The following is an 11,254-nucleotide window of genomic DNA, read 5'->3' on the forward strand; positions in this document are numbered from 1 at the left end:
CCCTTCCTCTTTCTGCCCACCCCCACTCCCTGCCCAAAGATGGTCTGAAAAAATACTTTTTGATTTTTAGTGTGAACTGAATCTTGGCCAAACCACTTAATCTGATAACCTGCTTTTGTAATAAGAGCCAATGCTTGTCTATACGGTGACTGTATAAATTTTTTAAAGGCTCCTTCTCTGGGTAGATAGATTAGAAAGGGCTCCTCTATGAAGATGCAAACCCTCATGTAGGGTTTGGCAAGTAGATAACACTTTTGTGCTAGATAAAGGTTGCCCCTTCCTCTGGATACATAGAGCTCTGCAACAGGGCATCAGTTTTGGTGAACAGTGTGGGCTGGGTCCCAGCCCCCTAATCATTCCTCAGCTGTAACTTGGGGCAGTGCACACACTGCACAACCCTAAATGACTTCTCTGATTACCTTATTATTAACACTGGTCACTGCACAACCATTTTGACTTGGTAAAAGTGCCAAGTGTTCTGTTTCTAGAATGGATCATCTGTATCATCAACAAGAACACAGCCTCTCAGTGTGATCATTACATATACCAATTTGGGGAGAATCTGGCCCGAGTTCCTTTCTGGGCCCTCCTTGGTGTCAATTTTCACTTTGAAGGGATTCAGGACAAGGACACAGCTTGGCCTATGAATTCTCCAAGATCTAAGCTACTGGCCTGAAAGGAACCCGGAGACTCAAACAGATCACGTGAGCCTTGGATTAATTTTCCATCTTCTCCTGTTTTACACTCACCGGAACAGGTCCAGGATGGCCAGACAGACCCTCAAAACAGTCTAGATTCTGGATTAGAAAGTTGATGACGGAGTCATGGATATGGATAGTTCCTCTATCCTGTTGATTCTCAAAGTACTATCCATAAATTGGTTTGCAAAGCTTTTTAAAATTTTCTGGTGATACCACTTGTGCGTGTGTGTGTGGTATAATATACATAACATAAAATTCACCATCTTAACCATATTTAAGTGTACAGTTCCATAATTATATACATTCACATTATTGTGCAACCAATTTCCATAACTCTTTTCATCCTGCAAATTTGAAACTCGAGAGGAGATCCAAGATGGCAGAGTAGATAAACACTGCACCTGCTTCTTTCCATGAACACTTAAAATTACAGCTAAATTATAGCACAGTCACCTGGAGAACCATATGAAGCCTGGCTAAACAGGTGTTTTATAGCTAAGGATATAAAGAAAAAGCCACATTGAAACTGGTAGGAAGGGTGGAGATGCGAAATGGGCGGGCCCCAAACCTCCGTGTGATAGTAGAGAATCAGGAGGGATAACTTGGCCACAGAGGTTCCCCCCCAGAGGAGAGAGAGACCCTAGCTCCACACAGGCTTCCCCATCCCAAAGTACTGGTGCTGGGAAAAAGAGCCCCCACAACACCTAGCTATGAAAAACAATGGGGATTCTGACCATCCAGATGGGATGAAAGGCTGTGGGAAACCCAGACGTTCTCTTAAACAGCCCACTCACAGATTCATTCACTTGCAAGCACTCACCTTGGGCTCTGGTGGAGGGACAGTAACTCAAGGGGCTTCAGAGTAAGGGCTGGAAAACAGTCGCCATTTTGTGTGGCGTTCTCCTTTTGAGCAGCCAGCAGGCAGACACCATCTTTCCTGTATTGAGCCCTCCCCCACAGGCCAAATCTGAATCTGATGGGCCTGGTAAGCTCCACTGCTCCACGCTGCTGACTCCGAGACACAACTCACAACACCTGACGCACTTTCTCTGAAAGCAGCCAGCCCTGCCGCATTACACTCTTTCTTGAAAAATTATCAGAGTCTATAGGACCCAGGCAGATGGCAGTTGACTTTTGCTGAGTCTCTCCAGGCTCCACACTGGCACCAAACCAGAGTCTGAATTAACCTGGTGACCACAGCTCTTCCCACTCTAATGACTCCCTGAGACCCTGCCTCATCCAACTTGTATACTTCATAAGGGTTTATCAGGGGCTGAACCTTAAAAAAGCCAGCAGGTGGCAGCAAGCCTTGGGGTGTCCTGGCTTTTTGCAGAGCTACCCCAGGCCTGGTACTCAGCCATCCTCAATTTGCATCTCCCACGCACCTCCAGGGTTAGCACAGGCAGTGAACAACCACAGATCACTTTGTAGCTCCCACCAGGTAGTCCCTGGCTGGTCACAGGGAGTGGGTGACCTGGGCCTGAACCAGAGCTGCTTGCAATAGGCAACAAATCCAACATACTTGGAGTTTTGCTTCAGACCACAGCAGAGCACCACCCAATTAGCCCCACAAGTGGCACACCCAAAGAGCAGTCTCAACAGGCACCAGAATCCCACTCAGTGTTATAAGCTCCCTCACACAGCAGCCTATAAGCTGTGGAGGTGGCCAAACCCCAAAGCCAATCAGCCTGAGGGTCAATCCCACCCACTGACATGCTAATAGCAATCAAGAGTAAACTATAACAGGACGGCCCACACAAGGGACGCTCCTGGAGCATCCAGAGCAGGTGACTAGGAAGACTGTGCCAGGGCTGCAAAGGCCACAGGGCCATGACTGGGAGACACAGCAGATCTACCTAATACATAGAAGCAAACAGACAGGCAGCCAAGATGAGGAAACAAAGAAATACATCCCAAATGAAAGAACAGGAGAAAACTCCAGAAACAGAACTGAACAAAATGGAAGCAAGCAACCTCTCAGATAGAGTTCAAAACAGTGGTTATAAGGATGCTCAAGGAACTTAGTGAGAACTTCAACAAATAAATAGCAAGCATAAAATGGACATAGAAACCATAAAAAAGAAACAGTCAGAAGTGAAAAATACAATAACTGAAGTGAAGAATGCACTAGAAGGAATCACCAGCAGACGAGATGAAGCAGAGGATCAAATCAGTGATTTGGAACACAAGGTAGCAGAAAACACCCCAAAGAAAAAAGAATCGAAAAAAAATGAGGAGAGTTTAAGGGATCTCTAGGACAACATCGAGCACAACAACATTTGCATCATATGGGGTATCAAAAGAAGAAGAGACAAAGCAAGGGATTGAGAACCTATTTGAAGAAATAATGATGGAAAACTGTCCTAACCTGGTGAAGGAAATAGATATACAGCCCAGGAAGTGTAGAGAGTGCCAAACAAGATGAACCCAAACAGGACCACACCAAGACACATTATAATTAGAATGACAAAGGTTAAAGATAAAGAGAATCCTAAAAACAGCAAGAGAAAGGCAACTAGTAAATGATAATGGAGCTCCCATAAGACTGTCAGCTGATTTCTCAATAGAAATTTTGCAGGCCAGAAGGGATTGGCACAAAATATTCAACATGAAAAGCAAGGACCCACAACCAAGATTATTCTACCAAGCAAAGCTATCATTTAGAATTGAAGGACAGAGAAAGAGCTTCCCAGGCAAGTAAAAGCTAAAGGAGTTCATCATCACCAAATCAGTATTACAAGAAATCTTAGAGGGACTTCTTTAAGATGGGGGAAAAAAAATAAAAATTACGAATAATAAAATGGCAATAGCTACATACCTATCAACAATTACTTTCAATGTAAATAGATTAAATGCTCCATTCAAAAGACATGGGAGAGCTGAAAGGATTTTTAAAAAACAAAACCTTTACATATGTTGCCTACAAAAGACTCCATATTGAAAGAGACATACAGATGGAAGGTAAAGGAATGGAAAAATAAATTTCATGAAAATGGAAATGAAAAAAACAAACAAACAAAAAAGCTGGGGTAGCAATTCTTACACCAGACAAATACACTTTAAAATACAGGCTGTAGCAAGAGAGAAAGAGGACCCAGTAATTCCATCTCAGGGTATTTATCTGCAGCAACCCAAATGTTACTTCAAGAGGACATGTGCATCCATATGTTCATTGCAGCACTGTTTACAGTGGCCAAGACAGCTTGGCCACTTGGACAGTGGAGGCAGCCTGGGTGTCTATCAATGGAAGAATGGATAAAGAGGTGCTACATATATAAAATGCAATATTGCTCGGCTATGGAAGGGAATGGGCTCTTGCCATGTGTGGTGGTATAGATGGACCTGAAGGGTATTGTGATGAGTGGAGTGTAAGACAGAGAAATACAGATGCAATGGGATTTCACTTATATGTGGAATCTAAAGAACAAAATAAACAAAAACAGAAACAAACTCATAGATACAAAGAACATTTTGATGGTTGACAGATGGGAGGGGGTTGGGGGTAAATGAAAAGGGGGAAGGAATTAAGAAGTACAAGTTGGTTGTTTCACAGTAATCATGGGGATGTAGGGTATAGCATAAGGAATATAGTCAATAATATTGGAATAACTATGTATGGTGTCAGATGGGTACTAGATTTGTTGGGGTAATAGATGAGAAGGAGTTGGGGAGCAGGTTAGAAAAGGTGAAGGGATTAAGAAGTACAAACTGGTAGTTACAAAATAGTCATGGGGATGTAAAGTAAAGCATAGGGAATATAGCCAATAATGTGGTAATAACTATGTATAGTGTCAGGTGGGTACTAGACTAGTCAGGGGGATCACTTCTTAAATTATACAAATGTCTAACCACTATGCTGTACACATGAAATTAATATGAAATAATATTGAATGTCAACTGTAATTGAAAAAATTTAAAAAGGAGATAAAAGGTGAAAGGGAATAAGAGGTCCAAATTTCCAGGTATAAAATAAATAAGTCATGGGAATGTAATGTACAGCATGGGGAATACAGGCAATAATATTGTGACAGCGTGGTACAGTGTCAGACTTAACCATGGTGATCACTTCCTTAGGTATATAACTATTGAATAACTATTGTGTATACCTGAAACTAATATAATATGGTATGTTAGCTATATTTTAATAAAAATCTTTTTAAAATAAAAGAAACTCTATACATTAAACAACTCTTCATTCTCCCCTCCCCCAGTCCGTCAACCACTTTCTTTCAGTATGTATGAATTTGACCGCTCTAGATACTTCCTGTAAGTGGAATCGTAAAGTATTTGTCTTTTTTGAATGGCTTATTTCACTTAACCTTTGCACAGCAAATTCCTCTGATAGAAAGTTCTTCTCATTATCTGTGTGTGTTAACTTCCTCCCCTCCCTCAAATCTTTAATCAAATGTCATCTTCTCTATAAGCCTACCCTGACCTATGTAAATTTGCATCTGCCATCCAACACCTCCAATGCTTGATTCCTCCTTACCCTCCTTTAATTTTTATTTTTCTCATAGTTTTTACCACCTTCTCACAAACTACATGGTTTACCTATCACATTGTCTCCCTCCACTAGGCTATAAGCTTTACAAGGGCAGGAATCTTTATCTGTTTTATTCATTAATGTATCCCCAAATTATAGACTAACATTTAATACATAGTAATTGCTCAATGAGTATTTGTTGAATTAAAAAAGGAAGCATGAAATATGTAAGAAAGAGAAAGAAAGAAAAATAGAGTAATATGTTCCCGGTGCTTTAATAAGGGCCACAAAATTCCTAGTGGAAAGAGAGAGCAATGTGGCATATGTGCTAAAATTGCTCATGATGTCACAGTCTTGAGTTTCCCCTCAAAGCAGAGATTGATGAAAAATCATGAGCACAGGTAGTTTATTTGGGGAATGTGATCCAGGGAGCAGCATGAGAGATCAATGAGGCTGAAACAGAGGAAGAGGAAAGAACAATACAAAGATGCAGTGCTGAGTTTGCCAAAATTGCAGGTGACTTGTGCCTGACCCAGCTGCAATCTTCTGAGTAATCTTAGGAAACATCAGAACTGTCCACCCAGGAAACAACAGGGAGACAGATGAACTTTATTCACTGGCCTCTGTCTCCAGTGGTCAAGGGTGACTCCACAGACGTATTTGCAGGATGTAATGCATGGAGGTCAAGCTCTTGGCCCTAGAAAAGCTTAGGGGCGGAAAGCAATGTATATGCAGCACGGAGGGTGAGGTGCTGCCAGATGACACCTGTGAGAAACCACCTGAAGGACACCTGGAACTAGTCACGAGGCGTGACTAATAAGGTGCAAAGTGGGTGGGAACAGGTGTCCTATACAGGTGCCCACCTCACTCCTCAAACCCCCTTCCTGACTATAGTTTGATTCTTTCCTTTGCTCAAATGCTTCCAAATATCTAATGTTTCAATATCTTACATTTGCCCTATCTTGAAGCCTAACTTAAAGGAAGAAAATGAGAAGGAAATTTAGATGTATATTGTTTCTAAAAGAGAAAAAGGGAATGGGGAGGCCCAATCAGAAGATAATTTGCTATTGGACTAAGAACCACCCGGAAGAGGCAACAACTGACCCCAAATTCCTGTCACCTTAAGTGGTCCAAGAGACGCGATCCAGAGATCAATGAGTAGAGCAGATACTTTATGAACAAAGTCTATGAAGGGTTTCTGGAGGACTGGCAATATTGCAACCTTCACTTACCCAAATGAGGCAGCAAGTAGATTGGGAGACCTTGATGTTGGGTGGAGCTGTGGCAGCAATGGCTATGGGAAACCACCTGCTCTTGACTCTCACCAGGGAGTGGAGAGGAATCACTGTGCATGTTCTGAGCCCATCATACCTCCTCAGTGGATGTCAGAGATTAGGCGTATCAGTCACTTGATGGGGCCCACAGCACAGGGTGTGGGGTTGCAGGGATCCTGAAGGAACACATCCATTTATGCACTCATGGTCCAACGAGAACAGGGGAGCAAAGGAGGAAATAGAGGCAGAAAGAATAAGTGGTTGAGACTTGGAGAAATCTGGCAGGTCAAAGCCATTGGACATGAGGTTTGGCTCCTTGGAATGGTTTAGTTAAAAAAAGCAGGGGAAAGGAATATGAAAGGAGGTGGAGAGGTATATAAGAAGCAAAGGGGATTTAACTAGAACTGAAAATAGAGAGGAAATAGCTAAAATAAATCAAACTAATAGAGAGACAGAGAGAGAGAGACGCATGTGCGAACACACAGAGCAGAAACCACACACACATTTGCTGCCCTCCATTCTTACCTGCCGAGGTGTTAATCTTACAGGAAGCCCTGCCTAACCCCCTAGGTTGATGGGACAACTCCATGCACAGCCCCCACCCCCACCCCCACCACCGCCTCAAGTGGCATGTACTTGTCTGTCTCCTCCTTCAGACGGTTAATTTCTTGAAAGCAGGGACCTTGGCTCTTCCTTGTATCAGTGTCTAATTCAAAGTACATTCTCAGTGAAGAAATGTTTGTTAAAAGAATCAACAATTCCTCCCATGTACTTAAGGTGCAAAAATAAGTCCAGAAAAGCCAATTACATCGTGAAGTAGTTGTGGCTAAAAACAAAACAAAACAAAATCAAAAATATGAAATCCTTATTAAAAATATGGAATCTTTGTTTTCACCCTGAGAGATTCAAACTTCTTATCTCTCCAATTATAGTTCCAAGTTTCAAAAGAAAGAGCTGTCCCAGGAAATTCTTGCCAGCAAATATTTTCATAAAATTCTGAGTACTACATTATTTTCAGTTTTCAGACCTATATTCATAAAAACTTTCCATCAAGAATGAGAGAAGAATGAAGACAGTTCAGACATGGAAACATTTCTTGGTGACTTCAGCGATTCTGACTTAGCAGGTTTCCCAGGAGCCAAATGAATATTCGCTTCACAAGCACTCCTAGAACTGTTGATACAGGTGATCCAGGGGCCACGCTTTGTGGAAAAGCTGCTGTACATTTATTGAACTACAGACTTATCCTGACCACCTGTCTTACAGTGATAATTGTGTCCAAGGGCATACAAGTATCATCAAGAATTTTCATCAGTGAGCATGTTCTCCTGAGGCAGGAGGGCCAGGAAGTATCATGATCACATACAAGGCTCTCTCTGTCCACGGCAGGAGGCAGAGAAGGAAGAACACGTGCGACCCAGAGGGAAACGGACTTGGTAGGTCAGAAACAAATGGACTTGGTAGTGCAGAAACACAGTGCAGGAGAATGCCCCATGGAGGAAATATATTTAATTTCTTCAGAAAAAGGGTTACTGAGGAGCTGTCCTAAAAGACGGTGGGTCTGGGGGGTGAAGACATGCTAGAGAAAAGCGTAATAATTGAGCAGAGGTGTAATAGAGAAAAGCTCCACAGGACAGATTATTCTTGGGCTGGAGAGTTTCACTGATGGATTTGAAGAAGGCCCCTAGTAGTTTAAATACGCTTTGGACACGAGTGTAAGCGAAATGGCCAAGTCCACCGTAAGAAGATGAAATATTTTGAGTAAAACAATGTTATAAAAAAAATCTTGAAATGAAAACCCTTCCTGTTACTGAATCCAGTCAGCAGCACCTTCCATTGCTGTGTCTCCTATGATATTTACCTGGAGCAGATTCCCCACGATTGTCTAACACGAGTGTCTCCTCAGAGGACAAAACTATGTAATCCAAAAAAGCACATCTCAGAATTTTCAATCATCATCAGAAAAATAACGGTACCAAGTAAGCCATGAAAAGATGGCAGGGGTGCACCTTGGGGTCAATCTGGAAAATCTAGAAATATCTAAATTAGTCTAATGCCATGAGTAGCTCTGCCAAGAATGAATTTGCATGAGGGTTGTTGGGACTGAGTAGGATTTTTATTTTTATTTTTGTGGCATGAAGAAATGCTAAGTTTCTTTGAAAGATAAAAAGTTGATGTTTTCAAGAAAGAATACTAAACTGTTGACAGAAAAGGAAATGAATTCAGCCAGGTCAATGGGAGAGTGGACCCAGTGAAACAGGATCACTCAAACATTGCCGGAGTGATTATCTACTGGTACAAAAATTTTAAAAAGTAATTTGACAGTTTATAGCACACATCCTAAAATGTTTTATAAAACTTTTGACCCCAAAACTTTACTTCAGAGATTGTATTCCAGGAAATAATCGAAAACCTGGCTATTTATCAGTGTTATTTAAAATACCACGAATATTGAAGAAAAATATCTAAACGTCTTTATAGTAAAAAATTGGGGTTTGGGGCCATACAACACCTGGACATCTTTATGATTAGGGGAAATCTCAAGAGGTAAAGAACTCAGGGCAGCAGCTCCCACTGTGGAAGACAACCAGGCCATGTACCTGCAATGTCGGCTCCATCAATCACCTGGAATTTTGAATATTGAGAGTGACATAAAGAGCCAGAGATAGTCAGAAATTAACAGTAATTGACAATGTTTACCCTGGAAATTACTGAATCACAATGTCATTTGAATTCATATGTTCACCATGTGTCATACATGAAAATTAGGACATTAATTAGAATGTAACTGGACTTTGAGAATTATACTGAGGATACATGGAGCTATGTACTGAATTGTTTCCCTCCAAAATTGATACGTTGAAGCTCTAACCCCCAGTGGGACGATATTTAGAGATGGGGCCTTTAGGAGGAAATTCAGTTTTGATACGTTGAAGCTCTAACCCCCAGTGGGACGATATTTAGAGATGGGGCCTTTAGGAGGAAATTCAGTTTAGATAAGGTCATCAGAGTAGGGCCCTCATGGTGGCATCAGTGTCCTTATAGGAAGAGACACCAGAGAGCCTGCTCTCTCTGTCATGTGAGGACACAACAAGAAGGCAGTCATCAGCAATCCAGAAAGAGAACACTCACCTGGGAACCGAATCAGCTAGCACATTGGTCTTGAACTTTCAGCCTCCAGATCAGTAAAAAATACATTGTTGTCATTTAAGCCACTTAGTCTATGGTATTTTGCTTGCCAACCTGCGTTGACTAATACATATGCGAAGATCTGGAGAACTTGAAATACCTTGAACCTTCAACTGCCTCCCTGATCTGATTGAAGCTGTCCCCACAGCAAAGGCCCTCTAGGAACCTCATATGAAGAACTTGCTGTGCAGGAAAAGCCAATTCTCTTTACCCTTCCCTTTTCTCTACCACTAGTTTTATAAATAGAGTCCGATCCCAGCATGTTTTGGGAATACGATTCCAAAGGCAAACACTTGTAGAAGAGATTTATATACCAAAGGAATTGCTGGACTCTACAATTTTAGATCAGAAAAATCTGGGAAATATGTGTGGAAATAAATTCTGAAGGTGCTCAAACAAGTTGCACTCAGGATGAGTACACTGGCCAGAGATTCTCGGTTCGATAAACTAATACAAACAGCTACAGGTTATTTTCATTGGTGTTTAAATAGTTTTCCTGAAACCTAGTCATAACAGTGGACAACACTAAATGAAGCTGAGATGCCGGAAAAAAAAGAAAAAGAAAAAAAATAAACCTTGGTATAATAAACAGGAAGACATATAAGAGCTTATAAAATAAGAATACTGAAATGGATTAATCATATGCAGCTCATCCCCCACCCATCATCATGTTTGCCCTCTATATGAATGATGCGATATGACCTAGAAATCAAGATAAAAGTTACCCTAGAAACCTTGTATATCACAGAATGGCATAGAAATCCCATAAAAATACAGGGACATGCCGATGTCAGAATATTCTCTCCAAGGTGAAGGGCAAGTTGCTATGCAAGGAGCTTCCTACGACAAAGAAAGGCACAATGCTTCCTGGGCCTCTGTGGGTATTGGAGGCAACATGTAAGCATGGCACAGTCAGTCAGAATTGCGTGCCCCATCATCTTGGCTACATCTTTTCTCCCTTGATTCCTCAGTCTTCCCATCAATTTCTTTTTTTTTTCAAGTTTCAGATATTTATTAATCAGTGTAAACCGCAACAAAATACACCAACATGATTTTGTGCATTTGGAGAGGAAATATTTCCTGGTCAAGTGGAAAACTGTGCAGATAGCTTCTGGAAGACCTTCATTCTAAGCAGCTTTATAGTGAACCCTTTCATTTAGAAGTCTGGACCTTCTTTCTTCAGTTTGCTGTAATCTACATTCACTGAGTAGAACTTGTATTGATCATTGGGACCCAGTTTGTTCCAGGGTTCTGGGTTATTCTTTTTATCCCAACAGACATCTGGATTGAACAAAGCATGACATACAGTGCTGCTCCAGTACCTCCAGCTTCAATACAAATACAAAGCACGGGATCAAGACTGGATGCTTCTTGGCCTGACCTAGTATTTAGCACAGCATGGTTGGAGCAGTGGGCTCGGGTCAACACTCTCAACACAGTGCTTTTCTGCTTCTATCGGCCAGAGTTGATTTTTCACATTTGCATGCAAGAACCCTTATTGGGCTTGAGTTTTACTCAAGAATCCAAATTAAAGAATAGAAAAAATTACAGTTACAATAAGTTCACAAGCATACAGTGAGAGTTTACATAATATTAACTGAAAATGG

At 41.4% G+C, this 11,254-nt stretch overlaps 1 pseudogene across 1 annotated transcript; it reads right to left on the minus strand.

Annotated features, from left to right (window-relative positions):
* Positions 1–10,803: 10,803 nt before the first annotated feature.
* Positions 10,804–11,029, minus strand: LOC308510458 (cytochrome c oxidase subunit NDUFA4-like; annotated as a pseudogene). Its single transcript has one exon. The product of its transcript is annotated as a cytochrome c oxidase subunit NDUFA4-like (transcript).
* Between the last annotated feature and the right edge of the window lie 225 nt (positions 11,030–11,254).

This window comes from Rhinolophus hipposideros (genome assembly GCF_964194185.1).
Source record: "Rhinolophus hipposideros genome assembly, chromosome: 18".
NCBI classification, from domain to species: domain Eukaryota; kingdom Metazoa; phylum Chordata; class Mammalia; order Chiroptera; family Rhinolophidae; genus Rhinolophus; species Rhinolophus hipposideros.